The sequence below is a fragment of the Oncorhynchus tshawytscha genome, linkage group LG14, assembly GCF_018296145.1.
Source record: "Oncorhynchus tshawytscha isolate Ot180627B linkage group LG14, Otsh_v2.0, whole genome shotgun sequence".
Taxonomy (NCBI): domain Eukaryota; kingdom Metazoa; phylum Chordata; class Actinopteri; order Salmoniformes; family Salmonidae; genus Oncorhynchus; species Oncorhynchus tshawytscha.
In genome coordinates, this window is record NC_056442.1 from 56897299 (window position 1) to 56919925 (window position 22627).

The 22627-nt window shown below is 45.0% G+C and overlaps 1 protein-coding gene across 3 annotated transcripts in view; it reads left to right on the plus strand.

Moving 5' to 3' along the window:
- The window catches only part of LOC112267642 (rho guanine nucleotide exchange factor TIAM1), a 130777-nt gene that overhangs the window by 16850 nt on the left and 91300 nt on the right, over window positions 1-22627 (plus strand). For all 3 annotated transcript variants that reach the window (XM_042297719.1, XM_042297720.1, XM_042297721.1), the window contains exon 2: window positions 1967-2099. The gene's annotated coding sequence lies outside the window, so the exon portion shown is untranslated. The remainder of the gene's footprint in view (window positions 1-1966; window positions 2100-22627) is intronic.

Below are 22627 nucleotides of genomic sequence, written 5' to 3' on the forward strand. Positions count from 1 at the left end.
CCAGATCAGATATATATTTTTTCCCCTCTTTCATTCTGGATCCAGATGATGTGATGTTTAGTAATGACCCGAGAGAGACATGTTTGATTAGAATGATGAATCAGTCAAATAAAGAGCTTCCTTCAACTAAAGCAGGAATAAATATCTTGTGACTGTATTATGGCGCTAGGTTGTATCTGAAAGGGGTGTGTAAGTGAGTATGTTAGGGAAGAGGGTGTGTGAGATTTTTAGTGTAAATTTGCAGCCTGGTCTCATTGACTAGACGTAACATAAGTAAACGTACATCCGGGACACTCAAATTAGTATGAAATTTTACTATTGGTATGGTTACATAAAACAGAAGGTTACTTGAGGCAAAAACGAAAGTAGGTTGGTCGAATGTATAACTCAAACGTCTAGCAACCCAAAAGTTGGACCACCTAAGTATTTTAGATAATTATTAACTTTGCAACTACTTAGAGCTGCTAAATGCAACTTTTTTTTTTGGGGGGTGACCTGACCAAATTCACATAAAAATTTGAGGTTTATAGATGTTACATTAATAAGCAATAAGCATATTAATGTAACATATTAAAAACAAACATCCAAAAAGGTTAACCTATGGTGAAACATACAGGAAATAACACTATAAACCAGTGACCCATCAAGCCACTATCGCAATACATACTCATGATAATACATATGTTCTATGTGCTCTGTTTCAATGCTTTTCGTTCTTAAATTGAGTTTTTTTGTGTCTTTTTACTTTTGATTTTGTACACCATCTTTAAACCGTTGTAAATATAATATTTGTGGTTCTGGAAAATATATTTAACAGTGGTTTAGATGGTACAGTGATTCTCTACACTATACTTGCTTGTTTTGTCACAAACTGAAATTAGGCAAACTAGTAGAATTTAACCTTACGCTTAACCTTAATCCTAACCTCTAGCTTAGGTAACATTACCGTGTTAGCCACCTAGCTAAAGTTAGCAACAATAAATTGGAATTTGTAACATATCATACGGCAGGGTAGCCTAGTGGTTAGAGCGTTGGACTAGTAACCGAAAGGTTGCAAGTTCATATCCCTGAGCTGACAAGGTACAAAATCTGTCGTTCTGCCCCTGAACAAGGCAGTTAACCCACTGTTCCTAGGCCGTCATTGAAAATAAGAATTTGTTCTTAACTGACTTGCCTAGTTAAATAAAGGTAAAATAAAAAATAAAAAAAATACGTTTTGCAAATTCCTAACATATCATACGAAATGGATGATGGACATCCACAAATGAATACATACCATACAGAACGTACCATACAACACTAAAGTTTACCATGATACGTCTACCCCTGAGTCCAAGTTGAAATGTGATGCTTCCCACAAGTGAGCTTCTGAGGCAATTAAACAGGAGACTGAGGGAGGGTGGATTTATAAGGAGGGAACAGACATTCCTGCTGGCACAGCAGTCACTTCTCAGTCTGGGGGGAGGAATCGGAGAACAAGGGAGGGGAGGGAGAGGGGAGGGAGGGATCAGGGGAGGGAGGGATCAGGGGAGGGAGGGATCAGAGGAGGAGGGAGGGATCCGGGATCAGGAAGGAAGTAAAGGACAGCAGGATCAGGGAAGGAAGGGAGGGAGGGATCCGGGATCAGGCAGGAGGGGAGGGAGGGATCAGGGAAGGAGGCAAGGAGGGAGGGATCAGGGAAGGAGGCAAGGAGTGAGGGATCAGGAAACGAGGGAAGGAGTGAGGGATCAGAGAGGGAGGAAGAGTGAGGGATCAGAGAGGGAGGAAGAGTGAGGGATCAGAGAGGGAGGGGGAGTGGGGGATCAAAGAATGAGCGAAGTAGGGAGGGATGTGAGTGAAGAGTTTTACAAACAGCCACACCCCCTTCCTCTCTCCCTGCTATATTCTACCCCCCAGTTCCTCAAATCAGCCTGGCAGGCAGCAGCAGCCAGTCACACGATACCGACTCAGTCTTCCCTCTGTACAGTTGAAAGAGGAGTGTCAGGATTCTGGAGCCAACAGAATGGAGCGTGAAATGTCTCCAGTGATGCAGTGATTTCCTCTGAATCTGAGCAGTCGGGCTGAAAGGAAGCACACTGGCTCTGCCTAGTTGCAGCAAGGTAAGGTAGCTTAACTCATATCCATTTGTGTGTGTGTGTGTGTGTGTGTGTGTGTGTGTCCAATGTTTTAGTGTAGCATGCAGTGTCTGTGTGTGTTCCTGAGATAGCTGCAGAGGCAAATGGCTCCTTGGTTTTAAATCCTTTCCCCTCCTAAAGGAAGTGTGAAGAAACCAAACCTCATCTCTCACAACTAAGCAAGCAAACCAATGTCCACTTTTTGCTGCAGTAGATGTCGGAAGTTTACATACGCATAGGTTGGAGTCATTGAAACTTGTTTTTCAACCACTACACAAATTTCTTGGTAACAAATTATAGTTTTGTCAAGTCGGTGAGGACATCTACTTTGTGCATGACACAAGTCATTTTTCCAACAATTGTTTACAGACAGATTATTTCACTTATAATTCACTGTATCACAATTCCAGTGGGTCAGAAGTTTACATACACTAAGTTGACTGTGCCTTTAAACAGCTTGGAAAATTCATGAAAATGATGTCATGGCTTTAAAAGCTTCTGATAGGCTAATAGACATCATTTCAGTCAATTGGTGGTGTACCTGTGGATGTATTTCAAGGCCTACTTTCAAACTCAGTGTCTCTGTCCTTGATGTTTGGGAAAATCTAAAGAAATCAGCCAAGACCTCAGAAAAAAATGTGTAGACCTCCACAAGTCAGGTTCATCCTTGGGAGAAATTTCCAAATGCCTGAAGATACCACGTTCATCTGTACAAACAATAGTATGCAAGTTTAAACACCAGGGGACCATACAGCCGTCATAACACTCAGGAAGAAGACGCGTTCTGTCTCCTAGAGATGAACATACTTTGGTGCGAAAAGAGCAAATCAATCCCAGAACAACTGCAAAGGACCTTGTGAAGATGCTAAAGGCAACGGGTACAAAAGTATCTATATCCACAGTAAAACGAGTCCTATATCGACATAACCTGAAAGGCTGCTCAGCAAGGAAGAAGCCAGTGCTCCAAAACCGCCATAAATAAGCCAGACTACGGTTTGCAACTGCACATGGAGACAAAGATCGTACTTTTTGGAGAAATCTGGTCTGGTGAAACAAAAATAGAGCCGTTTGGCCATATAATGACCATCGTTATGTTTGGAGGAAAAAAGGGGATGCTGGCAAGCCGAAGAACACCATCCCAACCGTGAAGCACGGGGGTGGCAGCATCATGTTGTGGGGGTGCTTTGCTGCAGGAGGGACTGGTGGACTTCACAAAATAGATGGCATCATGAGGATGGAAAATTATGAGGATATATTGATGCAACATCTCAAGACATCAATTAGGAAGTTAAAGCTTGGTCGCAAATGGGTCTTCCAAATGGACAATGACCCTAAGCATACTTCCAAAGTTGTGGCAAAATGGCTTAAGGACAACAAAGTTAAGGTATTGGAACATTTGACCCAAGTTAAGCAATTTCAAGGCAATGCTACCAAATACTAACTGAGTATATGCAAACTTCTGCCCCACTGGGAATGTGATGAAAGAAATAAAAGCTGAAATAAATAGTTCTCTCTACTTTTATTCTGACATTTCACATTCTTAAAATAAAGTGGTGATCCTAACTGACCTAAAACAGGGAATTTTTTACCAGGATTAAATGTCAGGAATTGTGAAAAACTGAGTTTAAATATACGTGTCTAAGGTGTAGGAAAACTTTTGACTTCAACTGTATGTTGCTATTCATATTTTTTCACAATATTGTAAAATTCAGTTGTTTGTGATAGTAGCTATATGTAAATGTTAGCATGAGGGACTGACTAGTCTGATCATTGCTACCTGTAAACGTTAGCATGAGGGACTGACTAGTCTGATCATTGCTACCTGTAAACGTTAGCATGAGGGACTGACTAGTCTGATCGTTGCTACCTGTAAACGTTAGCATGAGGGACTGACTAGTCTGATCGTTGCTACCTGTAAACGTTAGCATGAGGGACTGACTAGTCTGATCGTTGCTACCTGTAAACGTTAGCATGAGGGACTGACTAGTCTGATCGTTGCTACCTGTAAACGTTAGCATGAGGGACTGACTAGTCTGATCGTTGCTACCTGTAAACGTTAGCATGAGGGACTGACTAGTCTGATCGTTGCTACCTGTAAACGTTAGCATGAGGGACTGACTAGTCTGATCGTTGCTACCTGTAAACGTTAGCATGAGGGACTGACTAGTCTGATCGTTGCTACCTGTAAACGTTAGCATGAGGGACTGACTAGTCTGATCGTTGCTACCTGTAAACGTTAGCATGAGCGACTGACTAGTCTGATCGTTGCTACCTGTAAATGTTAGCATGAGGGACTGACTAGTCTGTTGATGGTTCCTCCCTCATTGCTCTGCCCTCAACTTCTGGACTTGTCTCTGTGATATTGTGCTGTTTGTTCGCTACTTTGCATATCTGCCTAACTTTTCACTTTAAAAAAACTTCTAATACGTTTTCCAACGTCTTAGATTTTTCCTCGTTCTACTTTTTCAATTCAACTTTTTTTTTTTACCCCTTGGCATTTTATCTGGACATGGTGCACCTGTACATAGCCCACCTGTACCTAGCCCACCTGTACCTAGCCCACCTGTACCTAGCCCACCTGTACATAGCCCATCTGTAAACAGCCCATCCAACTACCTCATCCCCATATTGTTATTTATTATTATTTTTGCTCCTTTGCACCCCAGTATCTCTACTTGCACATTCATCTTATGCACATCTATTCACTCCGGTGTTTTAATTGCTAAGTTGTAATTACTTCGCCACCATGGCCTATTTATTGCCTTTACCTCCCTTATCTCACCTCATTTGCTCACATCGTATATAGACTTTTTCTACTGTATTATTGACTGTATGTTTGTTTTACTCCGTGTAACTCTGTTGTTATATGGGTCGAACTGCTCTGCTTTATCTTGGCCAGGTCCCAGTTGTAAATGAGTACTTGTTCTCAAAACTAGCCTACCTGGTTAAATAAAGGTGAAATAAACATTATGAAATAAATGTTTAAAAATGGACGCAATGTGAAAGATTAGTGGAATCTGTGTGGGTAGCTGGACAGGTAGGATGACTGACAGTGAAGGTGAACAGGTGGTCAAGGGTCAGGTGACAGTCAGGTGACAGAGGAATGGATGAGACTGAGGCAGGAATTCCTTTAACCATAAAGTGGTATATTTACCCCACAAAGTGGTATATTTACTGGGTAGTCTGTGGTGGATTCATGGACGCACAGAACTTCTGGATTAGACGGAGTAAAGGAAGAGAAAGCAGCGCGATCGGGGCGATGGCGATTTCCTCCCTTTATGGAGTTGAGATCTGTCTGACATTTCCGCCTGACATTTTTAAAGCGCCCCTGGCCCAGCTGAGCAAGTGGCCATGAATTACAGGATTCTTCCACCAACTCCATGGGCCTTTTTTGCTACACAACGATTCAGAGGCCGAGCCTTCTCAGGTCTCTCCTCCACCCGTTACGGGGTCTGAGACGCCGAAGCCTCCCACCATTAGCTCTGACAAGATCAAAACCCTAGTCATTGGCAACTCCATTACCCGCAGTATTAGACTTGTAAAAGGGGCCTCCCGGGTGGCACAGTGGTTAAGGCCAGCTGTGTCATCAGAGACTCTGGGTTCGCGCCCAGGCACTGTCATAACCGGTCGCGACAGGGAGGTCCGTGGGGCAACGCACAATTGGCCTAGCGTCGTCCGGGTTAGGGAGGGCTTGGTCGGTAGGGATGTCCTTGTCTCATCGCGCACCAGCGACTCCTGTGGCGGGCCGGGCGCAGTGTGCGCAAACCAAGGTTGCCAGGTACACGGTGTGATCAAACTGTGTACCCGACACATTGGTGCGGCTGGCTTCCGGGTTGGATGCGCGCTGTGTTAAGAAGCAGTGCGGCTTGGTTGGGTTGTGTATCGGAGGACGCATGACTTTCAACCTTCGTCTCTCCAGAGCCCGTACGGGAGTTGTAGCGATGAGACAAGATGGTATCTACTAAAAACAATTGGATACCACGAAATTGGGGAGAAAAAGGGGTACAATTCAAAAAACACAAAAAAAAAAACAGAATCCTCCAGCGATCATACTGTTTACCAGGGGGCAGGGCTACCGACGGTAAGGCGAATCTGAAGATGGTGCTGGCTAAAGCTAAAACTGCCGAGTGTAGAGAGTATAGGGATATTGTTGTCCACGTCGGCACCAACAATGTTAGGATGAAACAGTCAGAGGTCACCAAGCGCAACACAGCTTCAGCGTGCAAATTAGCTTGAGATATTAACATGGAAAAGTCCACAGACCCACTCCAAAAGGCTTTCAGAGCCCCCATCGACTCAGTGGCTTTTGTCTCCGGATCTAATCATTGCTACAGTCATATCCTAAAATCTAGTTTTGTCCTGTGGAATAAATATTGTGGATCTAAATTATATATATATTTTATCTCTCCATAATCTGTTTACCCACCTAATTGAGGATCTTAATTTAACCTTGCGTAATACCCTAGATGCAGTCGCACCCCTAAGAACAAAACATTTGTCACAAGAAATTTGCTCCCTGATAACAGAAAATAACTATGCCACATGCGCAGAATAGATACCTTACAGTGAAATGCTTACTTTCAAGCCCATAACCAACAATGCAGTTCAAGGTTTTCATAGAGATACGAAAATATTTACTAAATAATCTAAAGTATTTTTTTTTTTACAATAATAATTAACACAATTAAAATAACAATACCGAGGCCGTAAATGTTAACCTATTCAATGCGTAGCGCTACCTGTCGGGCCCTGGTCCAGAGTAGGGCACTAAAAGTGAACAGGGTGCCATTTTGGATGCATTACAAAATAATCCCTTGTGAGTGTCTAACTTGCCTAGTTAAATAAGTGTCATGGGAAGATGGGACTGTAAATTTGTTGAATCTCAATCTACTTCAACCCAGGCTGCTTGCTTCTGTGTCGTTTTGTGCTAAAGGAACCCCGGAGCAGGGTGAGAATGGGTCATCTGCTGCCTGTCATAGTTATGGAAATGTAGCCTAGCAACCGTCGCCCTAGAATTTAGCAGGACACGAGGTCAAGGGTAGTAAGGCTCTGGTTTCAACTATCAGAGCTGACCAGGACTATGACTAGCTGAGAAGAGAGGATTTGGGTGAGTGCTTTTTTTTAGCTACTCTGATATTCAGTGTTGAGAGATAAAACACTTTTTTTTTTATCTGGTAGTCTTGGCTCTCTAAAGGGAGTGTGGGTGGGTGATGGGTGATTATGGCCTAAAAATCATATCTCTATTTAAAAAAAAAAAATATATATATATACACACACACACACACACACACACACACACACACACACACACACACGTTTTGTGTGTGTATCTCTAAATAAGCTTTGTCGCACAATTAAAGGTCAATAACACTGTAAACCTGCTTGTTTGCAATAATCACTGATCTGGCTTTCAAGTCTATGAAAATACTATTTTTGTTACAAATTTAATCAGAACCGTGTACAAGGCACATCCACGAATAACGACCAACTTCTTCTTGTAGGAAGGAATGATAGAAAATGAACATAGGGTCTCATAAACAATCTCTAAAGCACAAGCCCATGTGTTAGTGGAGAAGCCAACTCATCTTTATATTTAAAGTCGAGCCAACTTTTTTTTCTCTCCCATCGTTCTTTATCGTTGATCGTTGATAATACAGTTTCTTTTTTTTTGTAGAGTTTAGTCACATCATTTCTGAAATTAGCAGTAAAGTCAGATGTTCAGCCAGACTTATTAGCCACTCCATTGGAGCGGCCGGGTAGCCTAGTGGTTAGAGTGTAGGGGCGGCAGGTAGCCTAGTGGTTAGAGTGTAGAGGCGGCAGGGTAGCCTAGTGGTTAGAGTGTAGAGGCGGCAGGGTAGCCTAGTGGTTAGAGTGTAGGGGCGGCAGGTAGCCTAGTGGTTAGAGTGTGGAGGAGGCAGGGTAGCCTAGTGGTTAGAGTGTAGAGGCGGCAGGGTAGCCTAGTGGTTAGAGTGTAGGGCCGGCAGGTAGCCTAGTGGTTAGAGTGTAGAGGAGGCAGGGTAGCCTAGTGGTTAGAGTGTAGAGGTGGCAGGGTAGCCTAGTGGTTAGAGTGTAGAGGCGGCAGGGTAGCCTACTGGTTAGAGTGTAGAGGCGGCAGGAAGTCTAGTGGTTAGAGTGTAGAGGCGGCAGGGTAGCCTATAGTGGTTAGAGTGTAGAGGCGGCAGGGTAGCCTAGTGGTTAGAGTGTAGAGGCGGCAGGGTAGCCTATAGTGGTTAGAGTGTAGAGGCGGCAGGGTAACCTAGTGGTTAGAGTGTAGAGGCGGCAGGGTAGCCTAGTGGTTAGAGTGTAGAGGCGGCAGGGAAGCTTAGTGGTTAGAGTGTGGCGGAGGCAGGTAGCCTAGTGGTTAGAGTGTGGAGGCGGCAGGGTAGCCTATAGTGGTTAGAGTGTAGAGGCGGCCGGGTAGCCTAGTGGTTAGAGTGTAGAGGCGGCAGGGTAGCCTAGTGGGTAGAGTGTAGAGGAGGCAGGTAGCCTAGTGGTTAGAGTGTTGAGGCGGCAGGGTAGCCTAGTGGTTAGAGTGTAGAGGCGGCAGGTAGCCTAGTGGTTAGAGTGTAGAGGCGGCAGGGTAGCCTAGTGGTTCGAGTGTACGACTAGTAACCGGAAGGTTGCAAGTTCCTAGGCATTGTTCCAAGGCCGTCAATGAAAATAAGAATTTGTTCTTAACTGACTTGCCTAGTTAAATAAAGGTAAAATAAAATAAAATACCATCCTTTAAAACAAGACCAACAAAGAAGATTTTTCATCAGCTTCCTCCAACAGTTGCCTTTCTCTTTTCACTGCCTGCTGAAAGGTGACGGTTTGGGGGGGTGAGGGCAGGCAAAGGAAATACCCCACCATTATAAAACATCTAGATATGCAAAGTGGTTGTCGAGATTAGGGCTTTACAACAGTGTGACTTTCTTATCAGACAGACAACAGAACAGAGGGACATTGTTTGTCCTGGACTAGAGGGACCGGTAGGACTGTGTGTGTGGTTGTTTTGAGACCAGGACATCCCAGACCTTTCTGTTCCTCCACAGCTTTGTGTAGTTGTGTGTGTGTGTGTGTGGTTGTTTTGAGACCAGGACAACCCAGACCTTTCTGTTCCTCCACAGCTTTGTGTAGTTGTGTGTGTGTGTGTGTGCCAAGACCCAGATGGGTCACGCCTCAATGCACAGGGGGCTGGAGGGAAGGAAGATTAGAGAGAGTAGTGGTTGTTGGGGGGGGTTATGGCTTCCCATCCCAAACAGTTCGGAACAGTTTGATCTCCTCTGCCAAAATGTCAGATTTCTTGAGTTATGTTATGTTAATTCTGACTATTTTTAGGAAGTGTATACTTTCTTCAGTGCCTCGATGGCTTTTTTCCCCTCATTTTTCAAGCAAATGTCTTTTAAGAGAGTATGCAAGCACTCTCGTTTTGGTTCGCCTAGACGAGATCGGAGCATGCTGACGCCTTTGGGGTTAACTCCTGGAGGTTGGGGGTTTAACTCCTGGAGGTTGGGGAGTTTAACTCCTGGAGGTTGGGGGTTTAACTCCTGGAGGTTGGGGGTTTAACTCCTGGAGGTTGGGGGTTTAACTCCTGGAGGTTGGGGAGTTTAACTCCTGGAGGTTGGGGGTTTAACTCCTGGAGGTTGGGGGTTTAACTCCTGGAGGTTGGGGGTTTAACTCCAAGGGGGTTTGGGTTTAGCTCCTGGGGGGTTTGGGTTTAGCTCCTGGGGGGTTTGGGGTTAGCTCCTGGGGGGGTTTGGGGTTAGCTCCTGGAGTGCTGTGGTGGTTGTGGATTCAGAGGAGAATTTAGACTGTCATGTTCCTCTCCCATGGGGTTTGAGTTAGCTCCAGCAGACTTTGTGGTGATGGAGAGGTGGGTGCATGGGGTGGGGATCTCCCCAGGGGTAGGTTTCGTTCCTGGGGGTGCTGTGCTGAAGAGATGGGTGTTTTGTGGGACCCAAGGCTTCACGGTGGGCCTGGTCTGAAGATGTAGAGATCTGGAGATCTGATTTGGATCAGTAGACTCAGCAGCATATTCTGTATAGATCACATCTGACCCATACAGGGTAAGATCTGATCTGTATGGGTCTGATCTGATCTGTATGGGTCTGATCTGATCTGTATGGGTCTGATCTGATCTGTATGGGGCTGATCTGATCTGTATGGGTCTGATCTGATCTGTATGGGTAAGATCTGATCTGTATGGGTCTGATCTGATCTGTATGGGTAAGATCTGATCTGTATGGGGCTGATCTGATCTGTATGGGTCTGATCTGATCTGTATGGGTCTGATCTGATCTGTATAGATGCACGGCTGGTACGGTCATAGAATTCTGTGCTTTCTTTTTGTATTTTATATGAACTCGGCATAGTTGCTGAAGAGCTTGTAAGAAAGCATTTTGCTGTGTAGTTTACACCGACTATATACCAGTGACAAACAAACCGTGCATGTGATTTGAAAGCCAGATTTTCTTATCTGAAGAAGACCGTCTCTTTCTCTGATGTCCTTTCTCATATGTGGGTCACATGTGGAAACTTGGCGTCTCGACTCTCACGTCAAGGACTCTGTCCCAAATGGAACCCTGTTCGTGGACGTTTGTCACTCAGCTTTAAGTTCATTGTCAGTTCAGTTTACACTCCTGCCTGCGCTGGTCATCACAGCTTCAACCTCCGTTATTCCCTGCTTCAGATTGATATGAGGGTTGACGGGAAGTGGAAGGGGTCTGTCCCAAATAGCTCTGGTCGTAAGTGATGCACCACAGGGTGTTTTGAGTCTTTTTAGTTGATGATGTGTCCGAGTGTTACATAAAGAAACAACCAAGCCACATCGAGGTAGCGGAGCTTCGGCTTGATATTGTCGCTCACTGACCTGGAACACATTGGAACACATTGATCTCTTCGCTGAAAGGAGATTCTAATCACGGCGGATTAACCGAGAACACATTCTCAATACATCATCACGGGTCTTTTAGCTGCTGCTAACTGTCCTTGGCTCCGTGTCATTTTTTCCCAGCCAATCTGTGGTCAGCATTGTGTTCAGTCTATAGCCAGCAAAGGAATGAAGGCCGTAGTTAAGGGATGTTTTAAATGCCTGGGCCAGACAGACAGGCAGGGAGGTCGCTAGCTGCCACACGTATGATTAGGAAGTGAAAGACAGCCCGCCAGCATCTTGGCCTCAGCCTGCCAGCGTCTTGGCCCACCAACTGGGGAACCAGGCCCAGCCTTTTTCCCCACAAAAGGGCTTTATTACAGACAGAAATACTCCTCAGCACCCCCCTCCTCCCCATCTTCAGATGATCCCACAGGTGAAGAAGCCGGATGTGGAGGTCCTGGGCTGGTGTGGTTACATGTGGTCTATGGTTGTGAGGCCGGTTGGACGTACTGACAAATTCTCTAAAATGACATTGGAGGCGGCTTATGGTAGAAAAATGAACATTAAATGATTTGGGAACAGCTCTGTGGACGATCCTGCAGACCACATGCCGATTACATGCTCCCTCAACTTGAGACATCTGTGGCATTGTTGTGTGACACATTTTAGTCCCCAGCACGAGGTACAGTTGTGTAATGAGGTGTCTCGGCCTCGGCCTACCGGTGTCTCGGCCTCGGCCTACCGGTGTCTCGGCCTCGGCCCACCGCAGTCTCGTCCTCGGCCCACCGCAGTCTCGGCCTCGGCCCACCTCAGTCTCGGCCTCGGCCTACCGCTGTCTCTGCCTCGGCCTACCGCTGTCTCGGTTTCTTGTGTGAAAATCCACTGTAACACAGAGCTACAGGGATGGGCGACTCCAGTCTTCGAGTGGCTTTTTATTTTTTTCTCCATCCCGACCATACAAAGCTGATTCATCCAATTGCATTCTAAACTGAAGATCATGATTAGGTGATTATTGGAGTCCGGTAGGTGGGCTGGGGCAAACCTGTGAAACCAATCAGGCCCTCGAGGACTGGAATTGCCCACACCTACACCGTACCCTGTGCTACCTGATGCTAATAGATAATGTTAATGCTAATAGATGTGAGGTGTCCTATGCTAGATGCTAATAGCTGCTAATGCTAATAGATATGAGGTGTCCTATGCTAGATGCTAATAGCGGCTAATGCTAATAGACATTAGGTATTTTGGGGGTATTTCATTAGGATCACATTAGCAGTTGCGAAAACAGCAGCTAATCTTCCTGAAACATGTCATAATACAGAACATTAATAGACAAGAACAGATCAAGGACAGAACAACAGCCTAGATATCAATACATACACTAAATATCTAGGTCAAATAGGGGAGAGGTGTTGTGCCGTGAGGTGTTGCTTTATCTGATTTTTTAAAAACGGGTTTACTGTTCATTTGAGCAATATGAGATGGAAGGGAGTCCCATGCAATAATGGCTCTATATAATATTGTACCCTTTTCTTGAATTTGTTCTGGATTTGGGGACTGTGAAAAGACCCCTGGTGGCATATCTGGTGGGGTAAGTGTGTGTGTGTGTGTCAGAGCTGTGTGTAATTTGACTATGCAAACAATTTGGGATTTTCAACACACTAAGAAAAATAAGTGATACTCTCAACTCATAGGCAAAATAGTATTTATTTATTTAGTATTTTCCCTCTGATTACAATGAAGAGAAAGACGCGCCATACTGTTCTGGGCCAGCTGCAGTTTAACTAGGTCTTTCCTTGCAGCACTGGACCACACGACTGGACAATAATCAAGATCAGACAAATAGTGCCTCCAGCACTTGCTTTTTGGAGTGTGGTGTCAAAAAAGCAGAGCCTGACTCTATTATGGACAGACCTCTCCCCATCTTTACAACAATTTAATCTATATGTTTTGAACATGACCGTTTACAATTTAATTAGTCTTCTCAACTTGGTTCAACAGCCACCATTTATTGTCCTATGCTAGATGCTAGTAGATGTGAGGTGTCCTATGCTAATAGCTGCTAATGCTCATAGACATGAGGTGTCCTATTCAATAAACATGTATTCATCCCTCAATTCATAATTTCTTACTTTTTAACTCTGACGTGTTGGGAAAGAGCTTCATGCTAAATATATCAGCTGTGTGGTAAATCGGAAGTTTAAGTCATTTAAATACATTTAAACATTTTCCAAGTCTATTCCCTGTCTTAGGTCTACTTTATTTTAAGAATGTGAAATGTCGGTAAAGTCTACTCTACTTTATTGCTTCCCACAATAAGTTGGGCCAAAATCCACCCATTCCTCCTGACAGAGCTGGTGTAACTGAGTCAGGTTTGTAGGCCTCCTTGCTCGCACATGCTTTTTCAGCTCTGCCCAGAAATATTCTATAGGATTGAGGTCAGGGCTTTGTGATGGCCACTCCAATACTTTGTTGTCCTTAAGCCATTTTGCCACCACTTTGGAAGTATGCTTGGGGTCATTGTCTGTTTGGAAGACCCATTTGCGACCAAGCTTTAAAACTTCCTGACTGATGTCTTGAGATGTTGCTTCAATATATCCACATAATTTCCCTCCCTCATGATGCCATCTATTTTGTGAAGTGCACCAGTCCCTCCTGCAGCAAAGCACCCCCACAACATGATGCTGCCACCCCGTGCTTCACGGTTGGCATGGTGTTTTTCGGCATGCAAGCCTCCCCCTTTTCCCTCCAAACATAACGATGGCCATTATGGTCAAACGGCTCTATTTTTGTTTCATCAGACCAGAGGATATTTCTCCAAAAAGTACGATCTTTGTCCCCATGTGCAGTTGCAAACCGTAGTCTGGCTTTTTTATGGCGGTTTTGGAACAGTGGCTTCTTCCTTGCTCCAAGGATGAACCAGACTTGTGGAGGACTACAATTTTTTTTTCTGAGGTCTTGGCTGATTTCTTCAGATTTTCCCATGATGTCAAGCAAAGAGGCACTGAGTTTGAAGGTAGGCCTTGAAATACGTCCACAGGTACACCTCCAATTGACTCAAATTGGTTTCTCAAATGATTGCCTCGCCTGGTTCACCAACTACTTCTCTGATAGAGTTCGGTGTGTCAAATCGGAGGGCCTATTGTCCTTGCCTCTGGCAGTCTCTATGGGGGTGCCACAGGGCTTCAATGCCATACAACTCTCCTTCCATGGCTTCCAATTGCTCTTAAATACAAGTAAAACTAAATGCGTGCTCTTCAACCGATCGCTGCCTGCACCTGCCCGCCCGTCCAACATCACTACTCTGGAAGGTTCTGACTTAGAATATGTGGACAACTACAAATACCTCGGTGTCTGGTTAGACTGTAAACTCTCCTTCCAGACTCACATCAAACATTTCCAATCCAAAGTTAAATCTAGAATTGGCTTCCTATTTCGCAACAAAGCCTCCTTCACTCATGCTGCCAAACACCCTTGTAAAACTGACCATCCTACCGATCCTCGACTTCGGCGATGTCATTTACAAAATAGCCTCCAATACCCTACTTAATACATTGCAGTCTATCACAGTGCCATCCGTTTTGTCACCAAAGCCTCATATACTACCCACCACTGCAACCTGTACGCTCTCGTTGGCTGGCCCTCGCTTCATACTCATCGCCAAACCCACTGGCTCCTGGTTATCTACAAGAACCTGCTAGGTAAAGTCCCCCCTCATCTCAGCTCGCTGGTCACCATAGCAGCACCCACCCGTAGCACGCACTCCAGCAGGTATATCTCACTGGTCACCCCCAAAACCAATTCTTCCTTTGGCCTCCTCTCCTTCCAGTTCTCTGCTGCCAATGACTGACTGGAATGAACTACAAAAATCTCTGAAACTGGAAACACTTATCTCCCTCACTAACTTTAAACTTCAGAGCAGCTCACAGATTACTGCACCTGACCTGTACATAGCCCATCTATAATTTAGCCCAAACAACTACCTCATCCCCATACTGTATTTATTTATTTTGCTCCTTTGCGCCCCATTATTTTTATTAGTACTTTGCACATTCTTCCATTGCAAATCAACCATTCCAGTGTTTTACTTGCTATATTGTATTTACTTTGCCACCATGGCCTTTTTTTTGCCTTTTCCTCCCTTATCTCACCTGTTGCTCACATTGTATATAGACTTATTTTTCTACTGTATTATTGACTGTATGTTTGTTTTATTCCATGTGTAACTCTGTTGTTGTATGTGTCGAATTGCTTTGCTTTATCTTGGCCAGGTCGCAGTTGTAAATGAGAACTTGTTCTCAAGTTGCTTACCTGGTTAAATAAAGGTGACATAAATAAATAAAAATGATGTCAATTAGCCTATTAGAAGTTTCTAAAGCCATGACATCATTTTTTGGAATTTTCCAAGCTGTTTAAAGGCACAGTCAACTTCATTTATGTACATTTCTGACCCACTGGAATTGTTATTGAGTGAAATAATCTGTCTGTAAACAATTGTTGTAAAAATGACTTGTCATGCACAAAGTAGATGTCCTTACCGACTTGCCAAAACTATAGTTTGTTAACAAGAAATTTGTGGCGTGGTTGAAAATGTGTTTTTTAATGACTCCAGCCTAAGTGTATGTAAACTTCCCGACTTCAACTGTATCATATGCTTGATGCTAATAGCTGTGAGGTATCCTATGCTAAAAGCTGGGAGGTGATTTGTATCTCGTGTGTCACTGCGCCAGGCAGACCTGCTCTCATTTGGGGCCAAAGCCAGGGTCACTGGTCCTTTTTCAGCTCTCGTTTACATAACAATGGCTAACACAACTTTTAACACCTTCTCACAAAGCAACTGTTTTCATTATCATGCAGACGTTGTTGATTCTGCTCTTCACAAGTCCTCACTCGGGAAAACCATTTCAATAACATAAGGGGTTTATACACTAGTCCAGGGGTTCTAGAACTTTTTCACTCGGGGGAGGGACACACACACACACACACCCTCCTTCTAGCATTTGTGAACATCTTGCCCCTCCCCACCACGCGGAATGTCTACTTCTATGGGCACAAGCACTGTTCCTGACACAAACTGTTCACACCCCTCTTGTTGGTGGAGAGAAAATGTTGCAGGTTTAAAGCTTATTTCCAGCAGTTACACACATCTTGCCATCTCTAATGTTTATTCATATGATTTTTGAATGACTTTTTTTATTTTTAATACCTCCTATGGACTAAAAACACCTACATAAAATATTAAAATGTTAGCTGACATGGGCTAGTTGACCTGGACATTTCATGTTATAAATATCTCTCTAAGGTTTGTAATGACTGACAGGACAAGAGGAACTGATGATGTACTGCCCATATTAGAAATTGTACCTTGTACATTCTACTATTACAACTTTCAAGAGTAAGTTTGAAACCAGACTGAGTTCCTTAAATTCATTTTTTTTTAATTAAAAATTGAGGGCAGGATATCTGTTTCCCTGAAGAGAACAAATGTCATTGACGTGTTTTAAAGTTGACCTAGAGTGATTTTATATATCAAAGAAAACACAGTAGTTCACTTCCTGAAGTCTAAAACACAGTAGTTCACTTCCTGAAGTCTAAAACACAGTAGTTCACTTCCTGAAGTCTAAAACACAGTAGTTCATTTCCTTGAAGTCTAAAACACAGTAGTTCATTTCCTTGAAGTCTAAAACACAGTAGTTCATTTCCTTGAAGTCTAAAACACAGTAGTTCATTTCCTTGAAGTCTAAAACACAGTAGTTAATTTCCTTGAAGTCTAAAACACAGTAGTTCATTTCCTTGAAGTCTAAAACACAGTAGTTCATTTCCTTGAAGTCTAAAACACAGTAGTTCATTTCCTTGAAGTCTAAAACACAGTAGTTCATTTCCTTGAAGTCTAAAACACAGTAGTTCATTTCCTTGAAGTCTAAAACACAGTAGTTAATTTCCTTGAAGTCTAAAACACAGTAGTTCATTTCCTTGAAGTCTAAAACACAGTAGTTCATTTCCTTGAAGTCTAAAACACAGTAGTTCATTTCCTTGAAGTCTAAAACACCAGTGTCTTTTGTTCAAACTAATTTTTAAAGCTTCAAAGGTGGAAGACGAGAAACCATGTATCTGTTTGACACTATAATGGGGATGAAGCTGTGGCCAGATCTGGAAGTCAGCTGCTGCTCTTTCATCTGAGCACTGTGTATTTTAGGACTTGCCTAATGTATGTTTAGATAACCTTCTTCAGGACAGAAGTGCTGTTTCTGGGGAGTGGGAATCACTGTTTGTCCCTGGTGTAGAATCCCCCACCTTGTCCTCACTCCTTTTCCCCAGCCCACCTACAACTCACTCCCTTCCCCCTCTATCCCCCACCTACAACTCACTCCCTTCCCCCTCTATCCCCCACCTACAACTCACTCCCTTCCCCCTCTATCCCCCACCTACAACTCACTCCCTTCCCCCTCTATCCCCCACCTACAACTCACTCCCTTCCCCCTCTATCCCCCACCTACAACTCACTCCCTTCCCCCTCTATCCCCCACCTACAACTCACTCCCTTCCCCCTCTATCCCCCACCTACAACTCACTCCCTTCCCCCTCTATCCCCCACCTACAACTCACTCCCTTCCCCCTCTATCCCCCACCTACAACTCACTCCCTTCCCCCTCTATCCCCCACCTACAACTCACTCCCTTCCCCCTCTATCCCCCACCTACAACTCACTCCCTTCCCCCTCTATCCCCCACCTACAACTCACTCCCTTCCCCCTCTATCCCCCACCTACAACTCACTCCCTTCCCCCTCTATCCCCCACCTACAACTCACTCCCTTCCCCTCTATCCCCCACCTACAACTCACTCCCTTCCCCCTCTATCCCCCACCTACAACTCACTCCCTTCCCCCTCCAACCCCCCACCTACAACTCACTCCCTTCCCCCTCTATCCCCCACCTACAACTCACTCCCTTCCCCCTCTATCCCCCACCTACAACTCACTCCCTTCCCCCTCTATCCCCCACCTACAACTCACTCCCTTCCCCTCCAACCCCCCACCTACAACTCACTCCCTTCCCCCCTCTATCCCCCACCTACAACTCACTCCCTTCCCCCTCTATCCCCACCTACAACTCACTCCCTTCCCCCTCTATCCCCCACCTACAACTCACTCCCTTCCCCCTCCAGCCCCCCCACCTACAACTCACTCCCTTCCCCCTCTATCCCCCCACCTACAACTCACTCCCTTCCCCCTCTATCCCCCACCTACAACTCACTCCCTTCCCCCTCTATCCCCCACCTACAACTCACTCCCTTCCCCCTCTATCCCCCACCTACAACTCACTCCCTTCCCCCTCTATCCCCCACCTACAACTCACTCCCTTCCCCCTCTATCCCCCACCTACAACTCACTCCCTTCCCCCTCTATCCCCCACCTACAACTCACTCCCTTCCCCCTCTATCCCCACCTACAACTCACTCCCTTCCCCCTCTATCCCCCACCTACAACTCACTCCCTGCCCCCTCTATCCCCCACCTACAACTCACTCCCTTCCCCCTCTATCCCCCACCTACAACTCACTCCCTTCCCCCTCTATCCCCCACCTACAACTCACTCCCTTCCCCCTCTATCCCCCACCTACAACTCACTCCCTTCCCCCTCCAACCCCCACCTACAACTCACTCCCTTCCCCCTCTATCCCCCACCTACAACTCACTCCCTTCCCCCTCTATCCCCCACCTACAACTCACTCCCTTCCCCCTCTATCCCCCACCTACAACTCACTCCCTTCCCCCTCCAACCCCCACCTACAACTCACTCCCTTCCCCCTCTATCCCCCACCTACAACTCACTCCCTTCCCCCTCTATCCCCCACCTACAACTCACTCCCTTCCCCCTCTATCCCCCACCTACAACTCACTCCCTTCCCCCTCTATCCCCCACCTACAACTCACTCCCTTCCCCCTCCAACCCCCACCTACAACTCACTCCCTTCCCCCTCTATCCCCCACCTACAACTCACTCCCTTCCCCCTCTATCCCCCACCTACAACTCACTCCCTTCCCCCTCCAACCCCCACCTACAACTCCTCCCTTCCCCTCTATCCCCCACCTACAACTCACTCCTTCCCCCTCTATCCCCACCTACAACTCACTCCCTTCCCCCTCTATCCCCCACCTACAACTCACTCCCTTCCCCTCTATCCCCCACCTACAACTCACTCCCTTCCCCTCTATCCCCCACCTACAACTCACTCCCCCCTCAGTTGAGTATGGCCATATGCTTTACATTGATGAGTGTTCAAATTAAATCCAATCTTTGCTCTTCCTGGCCTGCATGAAAGGTCTCATCACAAGGAGGTGACATGATGTTGGCAGTATTGTGACACATTGTCCGTGAAGAAATCTATCCTCATAAATGTATATGACGGCATGTAATGTAAAACATTTCCAGAATCAAAAAACGCACCAGCCCAGCCGTGTTCAGTTAGTTAGTCAGTATGCAGCAGTTTAGCATACTACCAATCCTGATATGAATTATGAATGAAACCAAATTGGATTCCATCAGGCAGACTGCTCCACTGGTCCTCGCCACGTTCAGCTAGGACTCCTTATTCCCTATATAGTGCACAACTTTTAACCAGGCCCCATAGGTCCCTGGTCTAAAGTAGTGCACTATATAGGGAATAGGGTGTCATTTGGGACCCAGGTCTAGCCCCGCCCCCTGACTTCATATTGCAGTGCTCACCGCAGCCTAACAGGCAACTTGTCCCGTTTTACCACTGCCCCCCCCCAGCTGTTTGCTTTTCAAGGTTTCTAGGGTTACAGATCACATTTAGAAGGCAAATTCCTCTCCCTACTCAACCTGCCAAGAAGATGGCTGATCTTTTTTTAAATAGGTAAAAAAAATATCCTGATTTTTATTCCTAAAGAGAGAAGAAACAGCCTGGAGTACATGTAGTCTGTCTGTTTGTGCTGTCATGCCAACTCCTTGTCACTCATTGTCATGCCAATTCCATTGTCATGCCAACTCCATTGTCACTCATTGTCATGCCAACTCCATTGAGTAATGGAGGTCACAAGAAACAGCACCAACCTCTCTCGGAATAGGCTATAATAATAAATACAGAATACATGTGAAATAGGATGGGACAAAAGAGAGCTGTATGGATATCTCTCCCTGTTGTCACACACTCCGCCTCTGGCCCAACAGGCTGTTGATGACCGTCATTCACGTTGCATGGTGAGAGGCCCAAATGACACCCTATTCCCTATATAGTGCACTACTTTAGACCAGGGCCCTATGGAACCCTATTCCCTATATAGTGCACTACTTTTGACAGGAGTCCTATGGGCCGTGCTCAAAGGTAGTGCACTTTAAAGGGAATAGGGTGCCATTTGAGACGCATCCATGAGTCATTAGAACCGCGGCAAGACAGTCAGTCACATGACTTCATTTCCTCTGAATGACAGGAAGATGGACTGTTGTGGAGCAACAACCGTCACATGACTTCATTTCCTCTTAATGACAGGAAGATGGACTGTTGTGGAGCAACAACCGTCACATGACTTCATTTCCTCCGAATGACAGGAAGGTGGACTGCTGTGGAGCAACAACCGTCACATGACTTCATTTTCCTCTGAATGACAGGAAGGTTCTCCCATCTCCACAGAGGATCTCTAGAGTGATGTCAGAGTGACCATTGGGTTCTTGGTCACCTCCCTGAACAAATGTCCTTCTCCCCTGATTTCTCAGTTTTGCCTGGCAGCCAGCTCTAGGAAGAGTCTTGGTGGTTCCAAACGTCTTCCATTTAATAATGGAGGCCTCTGTGTTCTTGGGGACCTTCAATGCTGCATAAATGTTTTGGTACCTTTCCCCAGATCTGTGCCTCGACACAATCCTGTCTCTGAGGTATACGGAGAATTCCTTCGACCTCATGGCTTGGTTTTTGCTCTGACATGCACTGTCAACTTTGGGACCTTTTATATAGACAGGTGTGTGTGCTTTTCCAAATCATGTCCAATCAATTACATTTACCACATGTGGACTCCAGTCAAGTTGCAGAAACATCTCAAGGATGATCAATGGAAACAGGATGCACCTGAGCTCAATTTAGATTGTCACAGCAAAGGGTCTGAATACTTATATAAATACGTGAAAAACGTTTTATTTTATACATTTGTCATTTTTTCATTATGGGGTATTGTGATGTCATTATGGGGTATTGTGATGTCATTCAAATCAAATCAAATCAAATCAAATTTTATTTGTCACATACACATGGTTAGCAGATGTTAATGCGAGTGTAGCGAAATGCTTGTGCTTCTAGTTCCGACAATGCAGTAATAACGAGCAAGTAATCTAACTAACAATTCCAAAAAAACTACTGTCTTATACACAGTGTAAGGGGATAAAGAATATGTACATAAGGATATATGAATGAGTGATGGTACAGAGCAGCATAGGCAAGATACAGTAGATGATATCGAGTACAGTATATACATATGAGATAAGTATGTAAACCAAGTGGCATAGTTAAAGTGGCTAGTGATACATGTATTACATAAGGATGCAGTCGATGATATAGAGTACAGTATCAACGTATGCATATGAGATGAACAATGTAGGGTAAGTAACATTATATAAGGTAGCATTGTTTAAAGTGGCTAGTGATATATTTACATCATTTCCCATCAATTTTCATGATTAAAGTGGCTGGAGTAGAGTCAGTGTCATTGACAGTGTGTTGGCAGTAGCCACTCAATGTTAGTGGTGGCTGTTTAACAGTCTGATGGCCTTGAGATAGAAGCTGTTTTTCAGTCTCTCGGTCCCAGCTTTGATGCACCTGTACTGACCTCGCCTTCTGGATGACAGCGGGGTGAACAGGCAGTGGCTCGGGTGGTTGATGTCCTTGATGATCTTTATGGCCTTCCTGTAGCATCGGGTGGTGTAGGTGTCCTGGGGGGCAGGTAGTTTGCCCCCGGTGATGCGTTGTGCAGACCTCACTACCCTCTGGAGAGCCTTACGGTTGAGGGCGGTGCAGTTGCCATACCAGGCGGTGATACAGCCCGCCAGGATGCTCTCGATTGTGCATCTGTAGAAGTTTGTGAGTGCTTTTGGTGACAAGCCGAATTTCTTCAGCCTCCTGAGGTTGAAGAGGCGCTGCTGCGCCTTCCTCACGATGCTGTCTGTGTGAGTGGACCAATTCAGTTTGTCTGTGATGTGTATGCAGAGGAACTTAAAACTTGCTACCCTCTCCACTACTGTTTCATTATGGGTTATTATGTGTAGATTTCTGAGGATTTTTCTTTATTTAATCCATTTTAGAATATGGCTGTAACGTAACAAAATGTGGAAAAAGTCAAGGGGTCTGAATACTTTTCCCGAAGGCATGGTAGACCTTAATCTTCTGCAAAAACACACATGCTCATCACACATTATAGTCTAAGCAAGCTAGAACCACTGCTGGGGTGGGCTGTATCAGTTGAACATCTCTAATGTAGACTAGATGAATCAGCTAGTTAGATATATCAGTTGATCATCTCTAATGTAGACTAGCTTAATCAAATACTTAGCTACTGTAGACTAGATGAATCAGATGGTTAGATATATCAGTATATCATCTCTAATGTAGACTAGATGAATCAGATAGTTAGATATATCAGTATATCATCTCTAA